Consider the following 22,826-nt stretch of genomic DNA (forward strand, 5'->3'; position numbering starts at 1 on the left):
CCTTCAGCCCACAATAGTAGGACAGTTTGGGAATACAATACACAATGGGAATTTGATATGGCTTATCAATGTTTGAGAGTCACATCTATGATTTAATTTGTAATTGTACTGATACTAATCTTAGTCCGGGGATGGAATATATACAGCCTCTAAATGCTTGGCTCAGCATCCCACGTTCTGGAAGTTTTTGCCACGGTCAACCTTTAGCGGTCTGAATCCCCAAAACAACCATGTTTACTGCATACAGTTCACTGGACACAGCACGTCATTTCAATGTTGAAATGTGGGTAATATTTGGTTGAGATGTTGATCAATGTGATTTCAACCTTTATTCACCCACTCAAAGACAGCCAGAAGTTTGTTGAATTCCTAATGTGTTATCACTATGCTCTAAATCTTCTAAAATGGATGAAATTATATTTTCTCCTCATCAATCTGCTCACAATACCCCATAATGACAAAGCGAACACAGGTTTTAGCAAATGTATTAAACATACAAAACAAATACCCTATTTACATAAGTATTCATACACTTGCTATGAGACCTGAAATTGAGGTCAGGTGCATCTTGTTTCCATTGATCATCTTTTAGAAGTTTCTACAACTTGATTGGAGTCCACCTGTGGTAAATTCAATTGATTGGACATGATTTGGAAAGGCACACACCTGTTGATATAATGTCCTACAGTTAACAGTGCATGTCAGAGCAAAAACCAAGCCATATGAGGTTGAAGGAATTGTCCGTAGAACGCTGAGACAGGATTGTGTCGAGGCACAGATAGGGTACCAAAACATTTCTTCAGCATTGAAGGTGCACTGTAAGATACAGTGGCCTCCATCATTCTTAAGTTTGGAACCACCGAGAATCTTCCTAGAGCTGGCCACCCAACCAAACTGAGCAATCGGGGGAGAAGAGCCTTGGTCAGGGAGGTGACCAAGAACCTGATGGTCACTATGAATGAGCTCCAGTGTTCTTCTGTGGAGATGGGAGAACCTTTCAGAAGGACAACCATCTCTGAAGCACTACACCAATCAGGTCTTTATGGTAGAGTGGCCAGACAGAAGCTACTCCTCAGTAAAAGGCACATGATAGCCAGCTTGGAGTTTGCTAAAAGACACCTAATGGACTCTGACCATGAGAAACAATATTATCTGGTCTGATGAAACCAAGATTCAACTTAACGTCAACAAAACGAAGGAGATGATCGTGGACTTCAGGAAACAGCAGAGGGAGCACCCCCTATCCACATCGACGGGACAGTAGTGGAGAAGGTGTCAGTGTACACATCACGGAAATGGTCCACCCACACAGACCGTGGTGAAGGAGGCTGAAGAAATGTGGCTTGTCACCTAAAACCCTCACAAACTTTTACAGATGCGCAATTAAGGGCATTTTGTCGGACTGTATCACAGCCTGGTACGGCAACTACACCGCCCTCAACCACATGGCTCTCCAGAGGGTGGTGCGGTCTACACAACACATCACCGGGGGCAAACTACCTGTCCTCCAGGAAACCTACAGCACCCGACGTCACAGGAAGGCCAAAAAGATCATCAAGGACAACAACCAGCTGAGCCACTGCCTGTTTACCCCATTACCATCCAGAAGGTGAGGTCAGTACAGGTGCATCAAAGCTGGGACCGATATAAGCTGTTTTTCAATCTCAAGGCCATCAGACTGTTAAACAGCCATCACTAACACAGAGAGGCTGCTGCCTACATACAGACTAAAATCATTGGCCACTTTAATAAATGGATCACTAGTCACTTTAAATAGCGCCACTTTAATAATGTTTACATATCTTACATTACTCATCTCATATGTGTATATACTGTATTTTATACCATCTCTTGCATCTTGCCTATGCAAGAGACTTGAATCCAACAAATCATTTTCTTAACTTGTTGACAAGTTAATAGGCTATTTACTTTATTGCAAAAGGAATATTGAATTGTGTTTGGTTGTCAACAAATTCCAGTTTGTTTAAAAAAAAAATGCATATGTTGGATTCACAAATCTAAGTTAAAGAATAGGAGGAAATCTAATCAAACTTTAAATGCATTTTGAATTCAGTTTGATTTGATACTATCTTTTAACTTAGGTTTTTGGTTGACATGGAGACTTAAATCCAATATCAATGATTATTTTGAAGATTGCATTTGAAATCAACCACAGCTTAAAATCCTTGGCCAAAATGTATTGTCTATTTAAGCAATAACCCCTGAGGAGGTGTGGTGTAGAGGACTATATTTAAGAAATAAGGCCTGAGGGGGTGTCGTATATGGCCACTATACCACGGCTAACGGTTGTTCTTATGCACAACGCAACGCAAAGTGCCTGGACACAGCCCTTAGCCGTGGTATATTGGCCATATATCACAAACCCCAGAGGATCCTTATTTCTATTATAAACTGGTTACCAACATAATTAGAGCAGTAAAACTAAATGTTTTGTCAAACCCGTGGTATACGGGCTGATATACCACGGCTTTCAGTCAATCAGAATTCAGGGCTCAGTTGAACCCTGGGTTGAATTGAAACAATAGCTGACTTAAATGCTATACATGTCTAAATAGTATCACTGATGATATATGACTTATAAAGTATGGTTACATTTAATTTGCTTTGTTAAACCTATCCTTTGGAATGACTTAGGTTGCAACAGTGCATATATGTAGATATTAATAGGTCTCTTAATAATCATTCTCATGATAGCACATTGGTAGTAGTCAGTGGCAAATAGAAAAGCAGAGTTTGGTTAAAACCCTGGATGGGAGACCAAATTAATAGCTGTAGATCAACTCGCCAGTAGGAGGTGCTGCCCAGCCTATAGTGTTTTTTGTTGATAGTGGATATAATGTTGAAGATTTAGCCTACTGTTCTGACTTGGTGGTGCACATGTAGCATATAACCTGTTTTAGAGAAATGTATCATCCAATATTGTAAGAGCTTTCATTGTCTGTTTATATGCCCCTTTATTTATCCTATGGTTCTGACTTGGTGTACAGGGAGAACACTGTAAAAATGGCCCATGTCCTGAATTCTGTCGCTTTACATTTCAAAAGTGCTGAACAAATAGTTATATGGACTATGTCCGTCCTAGCTCATTAATGTCTAAATTGAAATTACGGCTTGCCTCTTATTACGCTTGTCGTCCCCTTATGCAATAGTTTGTACATCTCAATTGTCAGTAGCAACCACATTTGTTTAAGCAAGTCCGCTATAACCGCTATGTTTTTTAAAGGCAATAAATTAGGCTGATTTATCTGTTTCACTGCCAGACAAAGCTCAGATAGCCAGGTGTAGCAGTAGTAAGGATTCACTCCATGGTGCTGAAAAGAAAGCTCTGCTGTTGAGACAGCTTTATGTAGGCCCTAACAGTTTATGGGCACTGTTTGTCACCGTTACAGTGCAATTCATGTATTGTTCAGTGTTGTGGAGTGGCTTTGCTGGCATGTACAGTGGGGCAAAAAAGTAGTTAGTCAGCCACCAATTGTGCAAGTTCTCCCACTTAAAAATAGAGAGGCCTGTAATTTTCATCATAGGTACACTTCAACTATGACAGACAAAATGAGGAAAAAATCCACATTATTGGATTTTTAATGAATTTATTTGCAAATTATGGTGGAAAATAAGTATTTGGTCAATAACAAAAGTTTATCTCAATACTTTGTTATATACCCTTTGTTGGCAATGACAGAGGTCAAATGTTTTCTGTAAGTCTTCACAAGGTTTTCACACACTGGTATTTTGGCCCATTCCTCCATACAGATCTCCTCTAGAGCAGTGATGTTTTGGGGCTGTTGCTGGGCAACACAGACTTTCATATCCCTCCAAAGATTTTCTATGGGGTTGATATCTGGAGACTGGCTAGGCCACTCCAGGACCTTGAAATGCTTCTTACGAAGCCACTCCTTCGTTGTCCGGGCGGTGTGTTTGGGATCATTGTCATGCTGAAAGACCCAGCCACGTTTCATATTCAATGCCCTTGCTGATGGAAGGAGGTCAAATCAAATTTTATTTGTCACATACACATGGTTAGCAGATGTTAGTGCGAGTGTAGCGAAATGCTTGTGCTTCTAGTTCCGACAATGCAGTAATAACCAACAAGTAATCTAGCTAACAATTCCAAAACTACTACCTTATAGACACAAGTGTAAGGGGATAAAGAATATGTACATAAAGATATATGAATGAGTGATGGTACAGAGCGGCATAGGCAAGATACAGTAGATGGTATTGAGTGCAGTATATACATATGAGATGAGTATGTAAACAAAGTGGCATAGTTAGTGGCTAGTGATACATGTATTACATAAGGATGCAGTAGATGATATAGAGTACAGTATATACGTATACATATGAGATGAATAATGTAGGGTATGTAAACATTATATTAGGTAGCATTGTTTAAAGTGGCTAGTGATCTATTTGACATAATTTCCCATCAATTCCCATTATTAAAGTGGCTGGAGTTGAGTCAGTGTGTTGGCAGCAGCCACTCAATGTTAGTGGTGGCTGTTTAACAGTCTGATGGCCTTGAGATAGAAGCTGTATTTCAGTCTCTCGGTCCCAGCTTTGATGCACCTGTACTGACCTCGCCTTCTGGATGATAGCGGGGTGAACAGGCAGTGGCTCGGGTGGTTGTTGTCCTTGATGATCTTTATGGCCTTCCTGTGACATCTGGTGGTGTAGGTGTCCTGGTGGGCAGGTAGTTTGCCCCCGGTGATGCGTTGTGCAGACCCATGGTCTCGAGCTTGATGACGAGCTTGGAGGGCACTATGGTGTTAAATGCCGAGCTGTAGTCGATGAACAGCATTCTCACATAGGTATTCCTCTTGTCCAGATGGGTTAGGGCAGTGTGGTTGAGATTGCATCGTCTGTGGACCTATTTGGGCGGTAAGCAAATTGGAGTGGGTCTAGGGTGTCAGGTAGGGTGAAGGTGATATGGTCCTTGACTAGTCTCTCAAAGCACTTCATGATGACGGAAGTGAGTGCTACGGGGCGGTAGTCGTTTAGCTCAGTTACCTTAGCTTTCTTGGGAACAGGAACAATGATTTTGGTTTTCACTCAAAATCTCACGATACATGGCCCCATTCATTCTTTCCTTTACACGGTCCTGGTCCCTTTGCAGAAAAACAGCCACAAAGCATGATGTTTCCACCCCCTTGCTTCACAATAGGTATGGTGTTCTTTGGATGCAACTCAGCATTGTTTGTCCTCCAAACACGACTGAGTTGAGTTTTACCAAAAAGTTATATTTTTGGTTTCATCTGACCATATGACATTCTCCCAATCTTCTGGATCATCCAAATGCTCTCTAGCAAACTTCAGACGGGCCTGGACATGTACTGGCTTAAGCAGGGGGACACGCTCATACTGCAGGATTTGAGTCCCTGGCGGCGCACTGTGTTACTGATGGTAGGCTTTATTACTTTGGTCCCAGCTCTCTGCAGGTCATTCACTAGGGTCCCCTCCGTGTGGTTCTGGGATTTTGCTCACCGTCTTGTGGATAATTTTGACCCACGGGGTGAGAGATCTTGCGTGAGCCCCAGATCGAGGGAGATTATCAGTGGTCTTGTATGTCTTCCATTTCCTAATAATTGCTCCCACAGTAGATTTCTTCAAACCAAGCTGCTTACCTATTGCAGATCCAGTCTTCCCAGCCTGGTGCAGGTCTACAATTTTGTTTCTGGGTGTCTCCTTTGACAGCTCTTTGTCTTGGCCATATGTGTAGTTTGGAGTGAGACTGTTTGAGGTTGTGGACAGGTGTCTTTTATACTGATAACAAGTTCAAACAGGTGCTATTAAGCCATTAATACAGGTAACGAGGAGGACAGAGGGACTTCTTAAAGAAGTTACAGGTCTGTGAGAGCTGTGAAGTCTTGCTTGTTTGTAGGTGACCAAATACTTATTTTCCACCATAATTTGGTAAATAAATACATTAAAAATCCTTTTGATTTTTCTGAATTTTTCTCATTTGTCTGTCATAAGTTGAAGTGTACCTATGATGAAAATTACAGGCCTCATCTTTTAAGTGGAGAACTTGCACAATTGGTGGCTGACTAAATACTTTTTTGTCCCACTGTATCTACAATTTTTGTTTTGTTTGCCCCACCAAGATGTACATTCTAAAATCGCCACTGGCACAGAGACATGTTTTTTTTTGTCCTACCAGATCTGCAAGGTTATAGCAAGTGTATCTGTCCTTCGACTGATGATGCATGTCCGGTTCAGGTTATTTAATTGCAATTTGCTCTCTGTTCAATACCTCAAAGCCCCAGGAAGGTCCATTTACTGTGTGCTGGGAAAATCGTGATGAAATCTTGCTATCTCATTGCTGAAGTCCCCCCACCCCCCAACAATAGCAAACAATGTAATAGCTGGCAATTCAATCCAAGCCCTGGGCGGCAGGCAAATAGCCCAGAGATAATCTGCAAAGCCAAAAGAACTTCACAGATCTTAATTGTAAAGTGTTTGAACACTGTTTCCCATGCTTGTTCAATGAACCATAAACCATGAATGAACATGCACCTCTGGAACGGTCGTTAAGACACTAACAACTTACAGACTGTAGGCAATTAAGGTCGCGGTTTTGAAAACTTAGGACACTAAAGAGGCCTTTCTACTGACTCTTGGGGAAAAAAACACCAAAAGAAAGATGCCCAAGGTCCCTGCTCATCTGTGTGAACATGCCTTAGCATGCTGCAAGGGGGCATGAGGGACTGCAGATTTGGCCAGGGCACAAATTGCAATGTCTGTACTGTGAGACGCCTAACACAGCGCTACAGGGAGACAGAACAGACAGCTGATCGCCCTCATAGTGTAACAACACCTGCACAGGACTGCACAGCTAAACATCACACCTGCAAGGGACAGGTACAGGATGGGAACAACTGCTCGAGTTGCACAATCCTCCCATCAGTGCTCAGACTGTCCGCACAGGCTGAGAGTGGCTGACTGAGGGCTTGTAGGCCTGTTGTAAGGCAGGTCCTCACCAGACATCACCGGGAACAACGCGCCTATGGGCACAAACCCACTGTCGCTGACCAGACAGGACAGGAAAAAAGTGCTCTTCACTGACGAGCCATGCGGTTTGTCTCACCAGGGGTGATGGTCAGATTCCCGTTTAATGTCGAAGGAATGAGCGTTACACCGAGGCCTGTACTCTGGCGCAGGATCGATTTGGAGGTGGAGGGTCTGTCATGGTCTGAGGCGTCATGGTCTGAGGCGTCAGACTGAGCTTTTGCCATTGCAGGCAATCAACGCTGTGCGTTACAGGGAAGACATCCTCCTCCCTCATGTGGTACCCTTCCTGCAGGCTCATGCTGATATGACCCTCCAGCATGACTATGACACCAGCCATATTGCTTGTTCTGTGTGATTTCCTGCAAGACCGGAATGTCTGTTCTGCCATGGCCAGCGAAGAGCCCGGATCTCAATCCCGTTGAGCATGTCTGGGACCTGTTGGATCGGAGGGTGAAGGCTCGGGCCCCCCCCCCCCCCCCCCAGAAATGTCTGGGAACTTGCAGGTGCCTTGGTAGAAGTGGGGTAACATCTCACAGCAAGAACAGGCAATTCTGGTGCAGTCCATGAGGAGGAGATGCACTGCAGTACTTAATGCAGCTGGTGGCCACATTCGATACTGACTGTTACTTTTGATTTGAATCCCCCTTTGTTCAGGGACATATTATTCCATTTCTGTTAGTCACATGTCTGGGGAACAGGTTCAGTTTATGTCTCAGTTGTTGAATCTTGTTATGTTCATACAAATATTTACACACATTAAGTTTGCTGTAAATAAACATAGTTGACAGTGAGAGAACGTTTCTTTTTTTTCTGAGTTTATATATTTACAGTACTAGTCAAAAGTTTGGACATACCTACTCATTCAAGGGTTTTCTTTATTTTCTACATTGTAGAATAATAGTGGAGACATCAAAATAAAACAGAATCATGTAGTAACCAAAAAAGTGTCAAACAAATCAAAATATATTTTAGATTTGAGATTCTTCAAAGTAGTCACCCTTTGCCTTAGTATTGTCTCAACCAGCTTCCCGAGGAATGCTTTTCCAATAGTCTTGAACGGGTTCCCACATATGCTGAGCACTTGTTGGCTGCTTTTTCTTCACTCTGCGGTCCAATTCATCCCAAACCATCTCAATTGGTTTGAAGTCGGGTGATTGTGGAGGCCAGGTCATCTGATGCAGCACTCCATCACTCTCCTTGGTCAAATAGCCCTTATACAGCTGGGAGGTGTGTTTTTTTGGGTCATTGTCCTGTTGAAAAACAAATGATAATCCCACTAAGTGCAAACCAGATATGGAGTGTTGCTGCAGAATGCTGTGGTAGCCATGCTGGTTAAGTGTGCTTTGAATTCTAAATAAATCAGACCGTGTCAACAGCAAAGCACCATCACACCTCCTCCATGCTTCATGGTGGGAACCACACATGCGGCGATCACCCGTTCACGTACTCTGCGTTTCACAAAGACACAGAGGTTGGAACCAAAAATCTCAAATTTGGACTCACAGATTTCCAGGGGTGTAATGACCATTGCTCATGTTTCTTGGCCCAAGCAAGTCTCTTCTTATTAGTGTCCTTTTAATAGTGGTTTCTTTGCAGCAATTCGACCATTCATACAGCTATTACTAGCTTGCTCAACCTCTCTTTCGCATCGTCTGAGATCCCCAAAGATTGGAAAGCTGCCGCGGTCATCCCCCTCTTCAAAGGGGAAGACACTCTAGACCCAAACTGCTACAGACCTATATCTATCCTACCCTGCCTTTTCTAAGGTCTTCGAAAGCCAAGTTAACAAACAGATCACCGACCATGTCGAATCCCACCGTACCTTCTCCGCTATGCAATCTGGTTTCCGAGCTGGTCATGGGTGCTCCTCAGCCACGCTCAAGGTCCTAAACGATATCATAACCGCCATCAATGACTGCCTCGCCTGGTTCACCAACTACTTCTCTGACAGAGTTCAGTGTGTCAAATCAGCGGGCCTGTTGTCCGGACCTCCGGCAGTCTCCATGGGGGTGCCACAGGGTTCAACCCTCGGGCCGACTCTTTTCTCTGTATACATCAATGATGCCGCTCTTGCGGCTGGTGATTCTCTGATCCACCTCTACGCAGACGACACCATTCTGTATACTTCTGGACCTTTGGACACTGTTAACTAACCTCCAGGCGAGCTTCAATGCCATACAACTCTCCTTCTGTGGCCCCCAACTGCTCTTAAATGCAAGCAAAACTAAATGCATGCTCTTCAACCGATCGCTGCCCAAACCTACTCACCCGTCCAGCATCGCTACTCTGGACGGTTCTGACTTATAATATGTGGACAACTACAAATACCTAGGGGTCTGTTTAGACTGTAAATTCTCCTTCCAGACATTAAGCATCTCCAATCCAAAATTAAATCTAGAATCGGCTTCCTATTTCGCAAAAAAGTATCCTTCACTCATGCTGCCAAACATACCCTAGTAAAACTGACTATCCTACCGATCCTTGACTTCGGCGATGTCATTTTCCAAATTGCCTCAACACTCTACTCAGACTGCATCCAATTTGCTATCACAGTGCCATCTGTTTTGTCACCAAGGCCCCATATACTACCCACCACTGTGACCTGTATGCTCTCTTTGGCTGGCCCTCACTTCATATCCGTTGCCAAACCCACTGGCTCCAGGTCATCTAAGTCTTTGCTAGGTAAAGCCCCACCTTATCTCAGCTCACTGGTCACCATAGCAGCACCCACCTGCAGCACGCACTCCAGCAGATATATTTCACTGGTCACCCCCAAAGCCAATTCCTCCTTTGCACCCCAGTGCCGCTACTTGCTCACTCATCTTCTGCACATCTATCACCCCAGTGTTTAATTTGCCATACTGTAATAATTTCGCCACTCTGGCCTATTTATTGCCTCACCCCCTTATCCTACCTCATTTGCACACACTGTATATAGACTTTCTCTATTGTATTATTGACTGTTTGTTTATTCCATGTCTAACTCTGTTTGTCGCAGTTGTAATTGAGAACTTGTTCTCAACTAGCCTTGTTAAATAAAGGTAAATAAAAACAGTTGATGTAACTGTTACTTTAACTCTGAAGCATTTATTTGGGCTGCAATCTGAGGTGCAGTTAACTCTGGGTCTTCCTTTCCTGTGGCGGTCCTCATGAGATCTAGTTTCGTCACAGCGCTTTATGGTTTTTGTGACTGCACTTTAAAAAAACTTTAAAAGATCTTGAACTATTTAGGATTGACTGACCTTCATGTCTTAAAGTAATGAAGGTCTGTCATTTCTCTTAGCTTTTTTGAGCTGTTCTTGTCATAATATGGACTTGGTCTTTTACCAAATCTTCTGTATACCACCCCTACCTTGTCACAACACAACTGATTGGCTCAAATGCATTAAGAAGGAAAGAAATTCCACAAAGACACACCTGTTAATTGAAATGCATTCCAGGTGACTACCTCATGAAGCTGGTAGAGCGAATGCCAAGACCTTGCAAAGCTGTCATCAAGGCAAAGGGTGGCTACTTTGAAGAGTCCCAAATATAAAACATTTTGATTGAACACTTTTTTGGTTACTTCATGATTCCATATGTGTTATTTCATACAGCTGAAGTTGATAGTTTACATACACCTTAGCCAAATACATTTAAACTCAGTTTTTCACAATTCCTGACATTTAATCCTAGTAGAAATTGTCTTAGGTCAGTTGGGATCACCACTTTACCGTAAGAATGTGAAATGTCAGAATAATAGAAGAGTGATTTATTTAAGCTTTTATTTCTTTCATCACATTCCCAGTGGGTCAGAAGTTTACATACACTCAATTAGTTTATGGTAGCATTGCCTTTAAATTGTTTAACTAGGGTCAAACGTTTCAATTAGCCTTCCGCAAACTTCCCATAAGTTGGGTGAATTTTGTCCCATTCCTTCTGACAGAGCTGGTGTAACTGAGTCAGGTTTGTAGGCCTCCTTGCTGCACACGTTTTTTTTCAGTTCTGCCCACACATTTTCTATGGGATTGAGGTCAGGGCTTTGATGGCCATTCTAATACCTTGACTTTGTTGTCCTTAAGCCATTTTGCCACAACTTTGGAAGTATGCTTGGGGTCATTGTCCATTTGGAAGACCCATTTGCGACCAAGCTTTAACTTCATGGCTGATGTCTTGAGATGTTGCTTCAATATATCCACATAATTTTCCTACCTCATGATGCAACTATTTTGTGAAGTGCACCAGTCCTCCTGCAGCAAAGCACCCCCACAACATGATGCTGCCACCCCCGTGCTTCACGGTTGGGATGGTGTTCTTCGGCTTGCAAGCCTCCCCCTTTTTCCTCCAAACATAACGATGGTCATTATGGCCAAACAGTTCTATTTTTGTTTCATCAGACCAGAGGACATTTCTCCAAAAAGTATGATCTCTGTCTCCATGTGCAGTAGTCTGGCTTTTTTGTGGCGGTTTTGGAGCAGTGGCTTCTTTCTTGCTGAGCGGCCTTTCAGGTTACGTCGATATAGGACTCGTTTTACTGTGGATATAGATACTTTGTACCTGTTTCCTCCAGCATCTTCACAAGGTCCTTTGCTGTTATTCTGGGATTGATTTGTACTTTTCGCACCAAAGTACGTTCATCTCTAAGAGACAGAACACGTCTCTTTCCTGAGCGGTATGATGACTGCGTGGTCCCATGGTGTTTATACTTGCGTACTATTGTTTGTACAGATGAACGTGGTACTTTCAAGCATTTGAAAATTTCTCCCAAGGATTAACTGGACTTGTGCAGGTCTACAATTTGTTTTCTGAGGTCTTGGCTGATTTGGATTTTTCCCATGATGTCAAGCAAAGAGGCAATGAGTTTGAAGGTAGGCCTTGAAATATATCCACAGGTACACTCCAATAGGCTAATTGACATCATTTGAGTCAATCAGAAGCTTCTGAAGCCATGACATTTTCTGGAATTTTCCAAGCTGTTTAAAGGCACAGTCAACTTTAGTGTATGTAAACTTCTGACCCACTGGAATTGTGATACAGTGAAATAATCTGGCTGTAAACAATTGTTGGAAAAATGACTTGTGTCATGTACAACGTAGATGTCCTAATGGACTTGCCAAAACTATAGTTTGTTAACAAGACATTTGTGGAGTGGTTGAAAAACTAGTTTTAATGACCCCAACCTAAGTGTATGTAAACTTCCGACTTCAACTGTAATTCTGATGTCTTCACTATTATTCTGCTCACTATTATTACTGCTGCTCCCGAGTGCATCTCAGTGCAAGAGGGCATCACTATAGTCCCTAGTTTCAATCCAGGCTGTATTTCATCCGGCTGTGATTGGGAGTCCCATAGGGTGGCACACAATTGACCCAGCATATTCTGGGTTTGGCTGGGGTAGGTCGTCATTGTAAATAAGAATGTGTTCCTAACTGACTTGCCTAGTTAAATAAAGGTTGTAGAAAATAGTAAAATAAATAAAAACCCTAGAATGAGTAGGTGTGTCCAAACTTTTGACTGGTACTGTGTGTGTGTTTTTTGTTGTTGAACTATCACAAGTGGGGCACCACCCCTAACACCCTAATGGATTGGCAGCCACTGCATCTGACTTCATTTCAAAGGTACAAATTCAACATATTTTATACAACGCACTGGGCACACACTGGTTGACTCAACGTTGTTTCAATGTCATTTCAATGAAATTACAGTGAACCAACGTGGAATAGATGTTGAATTGACATCTGTGCCCAGTGGGAAGATTTGTCTGTTAAACATTTGTTACAATGTTGACACAATCCTGTGGTTGAAATTTCACCCTCAAAACAACAGTTTACTTTGACTTTTTTTCAAATCCAATGTATTTTCCATGTAGATTCCACGTCACATTACACTGACAAATGACGTTGGAACAAAGTTGATTCAACCAGTTTGTGTCAGCCCCGGAGGCCTCTTAACCCTACTCCCACCGCAGCACCTGTTGCTCCAGGCTCTACCCACACATGACACTCGTTTCTCAGAAACAGGCAGACTGACTCTGACTGGGAGGTCAGTTGGGCTAGGCATAATAACTAATGACTAGTTTCTTAGAATCCTGTTGTGGGCAGGTACAGTATGTAGGAGGCCAGGGGACATGATTTGGCTTTTAAGACATTTTTCCTTTGGGGGCGGAGCAGGACCTGTTCTACAAGTCCAGGTCACCCATAGGATGTGATCTCATGTCCCTCATTTACTATGTTGTGTGTCCTTAGCTGTCAGTCCAGTGTCTGTTCCTGGATGTGAGAGAGCTGGCAGAGTTTTCCTCAAGAAAGAGTAGATGCTACAGCACTGCTGAAAGATATTTCCTCCACTGAAAAGGGAATACACCACAGTAGTCTCTAGCTACAGTGCAGGAGCCAGTCATGGCGCTGCGCCCACGGGCTTCCTCCCAGCCTGGGAAACCTTCGTTCTTACAGAGCCCCAAGGTGGTCATGGCTCTGCGGCCCAGGGCCGTGTCCTCTCACTGGGCTCCATGCTGGAGGATGAGCTAACCTGCTCTGTGTGCTGAGATCTTCAGGGACCCTGTGGTGCTCAAGTGCACCCACAGCTTCTGCCGGGCCTGCCTGCAGCAGTTCTGGAACCAGAAGAAGGCGAGGCGCGAGTGTCCAGTGTGCCGCAGGAAGTGTTCCCTGACGGAGCCCACAGTGAGCCTGGCTCTGAAGAACGTGGCCGATACCTTCTTCAGGGAGCAGAGGAGCCAGGCGAGGCGGGTGGGGGCCAGACAGAGGGGGCGTCCCAGTGAAGTCTGAGGCAAAGTGCCACGCACACGGGGAGGTGCTGAAGCTGTTCTGCCAGGACGATGCGAGGTTCTCTGCTGTGTGTGTCACACGTCCAAGAGGCACCAGGGCCACTGTGTGATCCCACTGGAGGAGGGGGCCCAGGAGCTCAAGGTTAGACTGGCTTGTCTCGTATCATTCAGTTTTGGATGGTTGTGTAACCCTCTCTTTTATGGTGTTGCAAATATTGTATTCTGTCAATCTTTTAATTTCAGTTTTTATTCAGATCTACTACTTTATATTGACCATACTACCTTGAAAATGTATTCTTAATCCAGCTTGTTTTAGCACCAGTATAAAACTTGAAGCAGTACAGTCAGCAATCAAACATAACTATTGTGAAACATGATTGTTATTGATGTGCCACATTTCACAGCAGTGACATTTCGAAAGGGAGCCAGAGCCATTGATACTGTCTCTGCTAGTTGGATAAAAAAAACGTTTTAAAAACTACACGTTGTAAGGTGATATGTGAATGCTTCCTTACACAGTTACACCGTATGCTAGTGCAAAGCACTGGCAGCAATGTTTCACCTAACCCTTACGTGGTGATACTTTTAATTCTCGATTCAGAATAAACTTTTCTATTGTAAACGTCTGTGTGCAGTTGCAGACGGTACTCCAAAAACCATAGAAGATGGTGTCAAACAAAAATATCACAAATATCCTGATTACGGTTAAACAGCAGCCTATGACCTCAGATGAGCTTTGGCTCTGCCGTTGGACGTTCGTGTTTACATGGCTAGATTTGCTTGAGCTAAACTTCCAGACGCTCTATACACTTCACACGCCCGCCCCCCCCCCCCCCCACTCTCTCCCTCAGGAAGAAATGAAGAAAGAATTGATCCCTCTGAAGAAGAGCCTCCGTGGCCTCTATGAAGCCAAGCAGGAGTGTGATGACACAACTGTGCACATCAAGGTATCAACAAACAGGGTGTCTGAAACCGTGGGACATCAGCAGATCCCAACACACTGACTGATGTTTAGCTCACACACTGTTAGTCTGTAAACAGTTGGAGGAATGCCTTTGAAAAAACAAACCCTTGAAAATATGGTCTTATAACTTGTGTACAGTATATCCTCAAAGCAGTCCATATGCTTTGTGCCTTGTATTTGAGCAAGCAGTAAAAGTGCCTGGTGTTTGACCAAGAAATTTCCCTTGAGGGATAATAAAGTTATTTTAAATTGATTGAATTTATCACAGAAATCAGACATGTCTAGGTTGTAAGAGACTTTGTTGTCAATGGCTTGCCTACCAAAACAGTGTTTTGACAAATGTCTGCACTTGTGTGCCTCTGTTCTAGAGTTATATATAAGATTGTATCTCTCCTATGACCCTATGACCCGTTTGGCCAGAGCCAGACCCAGCAGACAGAGAATCACATCAGAGAGGCGTTTGAGCAGCTCAGGCAGTTCCTTCAGAATGAGGAGGAAGCCAGGATTGCTATTCTACAGGAGGAAGATGAGCAGAAGAGACATCTGGTGAGGAAGAAGACAGAGGGCATCACGGCAGACATCCTCACCCTCTCTCATGCCATCATCGCTATTGATAATGACATAGCCTCCAGTGATGCTCTTTTCCTCCAGGTAAGAAGAATAGGAACTTTTATAAACCAGCAGTATTAACAGTACAAACCATTACAAAACATGTGTCTTGTTCCATTTTCAGAACTACAGAAACACAAAGAAGAGGTAAGTGTTTTGACTTGAGTACCTAATACCCTTATAATGTGATGTACCAAACTCCAACTAGAACTAAGTGGCTGTTATATTGTTGTAGAGCTGTGATACCTCAGAAGGGTCCAGAGGAGATCTCCGGTGCTATGATCAACGTGGCGAAGCATGTCAGCTCCCTCAAGTACAAGGTCTGGGAGAAGATGGTGGGGCTGGTGGAGTACAGTATGTATAGCAAGACTACAGTTGTCTGTTTATGCTCCAGTCTTTGGCTTGTTGGGTGTCTAGATATAGCTATAACTGCATTAACTAATGTTCTAGTGAACTTCTACGTATAGATGTACGCTAATTAATTTATTACTAGATCCATAACTTGTAAATATTTTCTAAAACTGTTTCCATCACTAAAGCCCTTTTCTCCATCTCCCAGCTCCTGTGACTCTGGATCCTAACACGGCCTACTCCTGGCTCTCTCTGAACAAGGACCTGACCAGTGTGACCAACAGTGGTCATGTGCAGGTGCTCCCAGACAACCCAGAGCGTTTTGACCACTTCGTGTTCAGTCCTGGGCTCTGAGGCTTCACCACCGGTTGCCACGCCTGGGAGGTAGAGGTGGGGGACAAGGACGACTGGATGCTGGGTGTGGTCAAGGAGTCCATTAACAGGAAGGGCCGGATCTCAGGCTGCCCTGAGGGCGGCTTGTGGATGATCTCCCACTGCGAGGGTGAGTATATGGCCGTGACCCGGCCACGCACCCCTCTCAAACTGACAGGGGAGCTGAAGAGGTCAGGGTGCAGCTGGACTACGAGTCTGGGAGGTGACCTTCTCCAACCCTGTTAATATGACGTCTATCTACACCTTCAATGATTTCTTCACTGAGAGGATGTTCCCCTTCTTCTGCCCTGGAGCCAACATCAACGGCAACAACCCCGGCCCGCTGAAGATCTGCCCGGTCAAAGTGGCTGTGTGGAACAGCGCCACCTGGTGAGGAGGGGTTCTGACGGCACCATTCAAAGAGAGTAGTAGCTGTACATCCAAGGCACATATCCAGCCTCAAGACACATAAGTAATGGCGTAGTGAAATGTTTGTACGGTGTGTGTGGAAAACATTTTGTAAGATCTTTTAGAGATTTTTTGATTGCCTTTTGACTTTATCGATAGAAGAAATGAGATCCTGATTATTATCGAAAGACTCCATTTGACAAGGGCTTTTTTGCCATGTTATGGAATGTGTAGTAAAGTGTGAGATGAATGAAGATATTCAATACGACACAATTAATATTACAATTCCTGTATATAAAAGCCCAAAGGTTGTTTTTCCCCCATCTCAATTGAATAAACTTTGGGGGGGATACCACTTGATTTTACTCATGTTTATTTGATGCGTATTTATAGAACGATTATAAAAGATTGTGTTTCAGAGTTCTCCAGTGTTCAGTGCAATCCAGTGAGTTTACCAGGGCATGACTTTTCCTCATAGTCCAGGGAAGACCCCAGTCTGTTTCTCAGTAAGGAGTCCTTCCACACTCTCTGGAGCATCGATCGCCCCCTGGTGGTTATAGTAAACACATACATGGTCAGCCTCTGTGGCATTAGTGGTATTAGACTTTTAGTGGGCCATGACTAATCAAAGCCTTTCAAATTTTGTCTTGACCCCCACCAGATAATCAAACAGAATATCAGACAAAAGCCCAGTTGTAGGCTTATGCCACGACCCACTATTGGGTTCTGACTCCTGCTCCTGATGGATTACTGGACAACGCTGCTCTAAGGTGCTTAAACATAGTTCATTACATCCTTTCCCACCCTGAGGTCAATGCACTCAATAGAAGCACCCTGCCAGTCAGAATCACCCCTTCTCCGCCCTGCCAGTCAGACTCACCCCCTTCTCCGCCCTGCCAGTCAGAATCACCCCTTCTCCCGCCCTGCCAGTCAGAATCACCCCTTCTCCGCCCTGCAGTCAGACTCACCCCTTCTCTTTCCCTGCCAGTCAGACTCACCCCTTCTCCGCCCTGCCAGTCAGACTCACCCCTTCTCCGCCCTGCCAGTCAGACTCACCCCTTCTCCCGCCCTGCCAGTCAGACTCACCCCTTCTCCGCCCTGCCAGTCAGACTCACCCCTTCTCCGCCCTGCCAGTCAGACTCACCCCTTCTCCGCCCTGCCAGTCAGACTCACCCCTTCTCCGCCCTGCCAGTCAGACTCACCCCTTCTCCGCCCTGCCAGTCAGACTCACCCCTTGTCCGCCCTGCCAGTCAGACTCACCCCTTGTCCGCCCTGCCAGTCAGACTCACCCCTTCTCCGCCCTGCCAGTCAGACTCACCCCTTCTCCGCCCATGTCAGTGCGGACCCAGCCCGGGTGCAGGACCGCAAACAGGATCTAATCCTTCCTGAACTCTTCTGTAGCACAGAGCGTCAGCATGTTCAGACCAGCCTGAGAGGAGAGGAAAGGAGGAGGCAGGAAGAGAGAAGGGAGGGAGGCTGTTAAAGGAGAGGATACAGGACAATAGATTGGATGTAGAGCCATGACTCACGGAATGAATGAAAGGTCAAACTCATTAGACACATGACATGTCCATTCCATCCATTACAAAACCCGTCCGCCAATTGAAATTGACACCAACCTCCACTGACATGGCTGGGCTAACCCGACCAGGGAATATAATGTGATGTGAGAGGCTGTGTTATGACAGGCAGGGTAACAGAGGTCTGTTCACTTTGAGAGATGCCATAAAGGGAAGAAAGAACACATCTCCCTTGACGGTTGCCATGGAGGCCACCATGCTGGAAATGCTGACCACAGCTGGCTTATTGCAGGACAATCCTGGTTTCCCACTGGCTGCTGACTGCAGATGGAGCAGAAACTCCTTATGAGAGAGACAGAGAAAACAAAAATGATGAATCATTCTTCAGTATTCTGCACCTTTTGTTTGCCGATATTAGGAAAAATAAATACATTTTGAATGTCCTCTAAAACGTCTTTGTATATGTGTTTTCTGGCTCTCTGCCCTTAACTTAGGGCGTCCATAGGGCCCATGATGTTGGTGTTGAATGCAGCCTGTATTTCCTGGGTACTTGTGGTCTGCATGGTGCTGTGAGTCAGCATCCACGTGTTGTTTACTAGCACGTTGAGCCCAGCCTTCCCCACAGACTACCTGCTGACTCCTTAATGCTGCAGGGGTCTGTGGCGTCTGACAGACACAGAGGAGAAAAGTCTGTCAGTCAACCGCTAGACTAAACCCAGATCTGTTTGTGTTGTCTTGCCACCCCTAACTGTAATTGTCCTGAAAGCACAAACAGATCTGGGGCTAGTCAACCCCAGTATCCAGTCTAACATCCCAGCTGGCCAGCTCAGAGTAACCTGGCACTCTGCCATGTGATTCATACAGTACAGGCTATACAAGTGCATGCTGTGACTGGTGAGATTGACAACAGTGCCATTAATAGGCTCAATAATCCTAGTGCTAGGCGTGAAGAAACAGAAGAATGGAACAGAGCGAGTACTCACCAAGACGGACGACAGTGATGACATTGGGGTGCTTCTTTGCCAGGTCTCGCAGACCCTTAAACACAAAGGACACATTGTTGGTTAGACACAGAAAATACACCTCCAGGAAGGCTTTATTTTCTATCTTTGCTCAGTAGAGTTTTCCTTATTCAGTGGAGTTGCCTTCAAGCAGAGCCATGTATTTAGAGAGTTGGGCCATTGAGGTTTGTGCATTATGATGCATTTACATGACACTATTTCAACATTCTAAGGCAGCCATGTGAGCGCCCTTTTAACAAAATATGGGGAATATTTAATAATCACCATGCACTGCACACTGCCCTATCCCATCTGGACAAGAGGAATACCTACCTAAGAATGCTGTTCATTGACTATAGCTCAGCCTTCAATACCATAATACCCTCCAAGGTCATCATTAAGCTTGGGGCCCCTGGTCTGAACCCCACCCTGTGCAGCTGGGTCTGGACTTCTGACGGGCCGCCCCCAGGTCAGGGAAATGAGGGAAATCTTCATAACTGATCTTCAACACAGAGACCCCCCAAGGTGTGTGGTCAGCTCCTCCAACTCAAGTTTGCAGACCACACACAACATTAGAAGGTCTGATTACCAACATGGAGGAGGTGAGGGCCCCTGGCAGAGTGGTGTCAGGAAAATAATCTCTCCCTCCCAACGTCAACAAACGAAGGAGCTGATGTGGACTTCGGGAAACAGCAGAGGGAGCACACCCTATCCACATCGATGGGATCGCAGTGGAGAAGGTGAAAAGCTTCAAGATCCTCGCCATACACATCACTGACAATCTGAAATGGTCCACCCACACAGACAGTGTGGTGAAGAAGATGCAACAGAACCTCTTCAAGGAGGCTGAAGAAATTAATCTTGGCACCCATGTCACAGGAAGGCCAAAGATCATCAAGGACAACAACCACCCGAGCCACTGTCTGTTCACCCCGCTATCATCCAGCAGGAGGAGGTCAGTACAGGTGCATCAAAGCTGGGACCGAGAGACTTCTATCGCAAGGCCATCAGACTGTTAAATAGCCATCACTGGCCGGCTACCCGGTTACTCAGCCCTGCACCTTAGAGGCTGCTGCCCCATATACAGACATGGAATCACTGGTCACTTTAATAATGTTTACATACTGCTTTACTTATCTCATATATATACTGTATTCTATTCTACTGTATTTTAGTCAATGCCACTACAACATTGCTCATCCTGATATTTATATATTTCTTAATTTGATTATTTTACATTTAGATTTGTGTGTATTGTTGTGAATTGTTAGATATTACTGCACTGTTGGAGCTAGAAAAAGAGCATTTTGCTACATCATAATAACATCTGCTAAATATACTGTGTGTATGTGACCAATAGCCTTATTTCAATCAAATCAAATGTTATGTAACTGAATGTCTAGAATTAAAACAAAATACAACATTCTAAAAGTTGACCCAACTCTCTAAATACATGGCTCTGCCCTCAAGAACAATATGGAATAAAGAACACTCCAACACTCTCTGCTCCAGCAGCAGCAGCTCTGCTCTCACCTCAGCTCTGAGTCCGTCTAGGTCTCGGCAGCAGGCTAATAACTGGCGGACCGGCCAGGGGAGACTCCACCATCTGTTAACCATCTCCAAACCCAGGCCTCGGTTGGCCCCGTGATCAGGGCTGCATGCTTCAGCTGCCATTTCTTCGTTTCAGTCTCTGCCTCGACCTGGAGTGTGTGACTGTTAGGCCTTCTCACCCCATTTTATAACGTCAATTATTTTCATTGAGTGTTTGTTCGATAGCCTCACCACCAGTCATTAGATTGTGTATATGAGGTAGTATGCTGAGTTGTGTGTGCGTGCCCATAGGCAGAAGGGGTTGTGTATGGGAGAGTGGGGCGTTAATACCATGCCTGATGAGTTTCCAATGAAATAGAACCTGACTCCCTGGTTGAATCAACATTCTTTCCGCGTCATTTTCAATGAAATGACGTTGAATAACGTGAAATAGGCGTTGAATTGAGTCTGTGCCCAGTGGGAATTTGCATCATTGCTGATGAGGCTAAGCCAACAGTAGGCATGGGGGCGCAGCCTGGACTGCAGCTAAAAGCTGTGTGTCCATCCGAACAATAGAATGAGATGTCTCGCGTAACTCAGCTTTGGAGCAGAAGGTGGATCAGATTCGAGGAGCTGATGAAGAGGATGCTTCCCACGGCCTGGACAAACCATCTCCTGAGTGGCACAGCGGTCTAAGGTACTGCATCTCAGTGCTAGGGGCGTTACTACAGACCCTGATTTGATCCAGGGATGTATCACAACTGGCAGTGATCGGGAGTCCCAAGGGCAGCGCACAATTGGTCCAGCCGTCCGGGTTGGGAGGTTTTGGCCCAGCGTCGTCCGGGTTAGGGAGGGTTTGGCCCAGCGTCGTCCGGGTTAGGGGAGGGTTTGGCCCAGCGTCATCCGGGTTGGGGAGGTTTGGCCCAGCGTCGTCAGGTTGGGGTTTGGTCCAGCGTACGTCCGGGTTAGGGGAGGGTTTGTTGACGTCGTCCCGGGTTAGGGGAGGAGTTTGGCCAGCGTCGTCCGGGTTAAGGGAGGTTTGGCCCAGCGTGCGTCCGGGTTGGGAGGTTTGGCCCAGCGTCGTCGGGTTAGGGAGGAGTTTGGCCCAGCGTCGTCCGGGTTAGGGGAGGTTTGGCCCAGCGTCGTCCAGAGTGAGAGGGTTGTCGCCGTCCGGGTTAGGGAAGGGTTTAGCCAGCGTCGTCCGGGTTAAGGGAGAGGTTACAGCCCAACGTCGTCCGGGTTAGGGAGGGTTAGCTAGCGTCGTCCCGAGTTAGAGGAGGGTTTGGCCGTGGTAGGCTGTCATTGTAAATAAGAATGTGTTCTTAACTGACTTGCCTAGTTGAGAAAAGGTTAAATAAAAAGAAGTGGAAAGCACTTGGGCCAGCAGTGTGGTTCTTAGAGGGAGGTGAACGACTCATGATGACGCTGCTCATGGGAGGTGATATGGCTGATTTCCCTCTCAGTGACATCCTTAATCATCCTACTACTGCCACACACACAATGACAGGGATTTATTGTGTTAGAGGGTAGTGTGTGTTTCCTTGCAGGAGTAATCTAATCTATTGAGTCATTAATAACAACTGTATATTTGTGTGTGAGTAGGTTAGAGTATAATAGTAGAGGCAGTGGGTTTCTGTGAGAGTAGGACAATGTGAACCAGTGTGATTAATGGAAAGTGAAGGAACCTAATACATATAATGGTGGTCTATTTAAGCAATAAGGCCCGAGGAGGTGTGGTATATGGCCAATATAACACGGCTAAGGGCTGTTCTTAAGCACGACGAAAGCGGAGTGCCTGGACACAGTCCTTAGCCATAGCATATTGGCCATATACCACAAACCTCCGAGGTGCCTTATTGCTATTATAAACTGGTTACCAACGTAATTAGAGCAGTAAAAATACATGTTTTGTCATATCCGTGGTATACGGTCTGATATACCATGGCTGTCAGCCAATCAGCATTCAGGGCCCGAGCCACCCTGTTTATAATTATATACAGTGGGGAGAACAAGTATTTGATACACTGCCGATTTTGCAGGTTTTCCTTCTTACAAAGCATGTAGAGGTCTGCAATAAAATGCAAATTATTACTTAAAAATCATACAATGTGATTTTCTGGATTTTTGTTTTAGATTCCGTTTCTCACAGTTGAAGTGTACCTATGATAAAAATTACAGACCTCTACATACTTTGTAAGTAGGAAAACCTGCAAAATCGACAGTGTATCAAATACTTGTTCTCCCCAATGTATATGTTCTGTATGTTTATAAAACTGTATCGC

At 44.9% G+C, this 22,826-nt stretch overlaps 1 pseudogene; it reads left to right on the plus strand.

Moving 5' to 3' along the window:
• Positions 1–13,254: 13,254 nt before the first annotated feature.
• LOC135566748 (E3 ubiquitin-protein ligase TRIM35-like) lies at positions 13,255–16,574 on the plus strand (annotated as a pseudogene).
• The last annotated feature ends 6,252 nt before the right edge of the window (positions 16,575–22,826 follow it).

This window comes from Oncorhynchus nerka, unplaced genomic scaffold, assembly GCF_034236695.1.
Source record: "Oncorhynchus nerka isolate Pitt River unplaced genomic scaffold, Oner_Uvic_2.0 unplaced_scaffold_3473, whole genome shotgun sequence".
NCBI lineage: Eukaryota > Metazoa > Chordata > Actinopteri > Salmoniformes > Salmonidae > Oncorhynchus > Oncorhynchus nerka.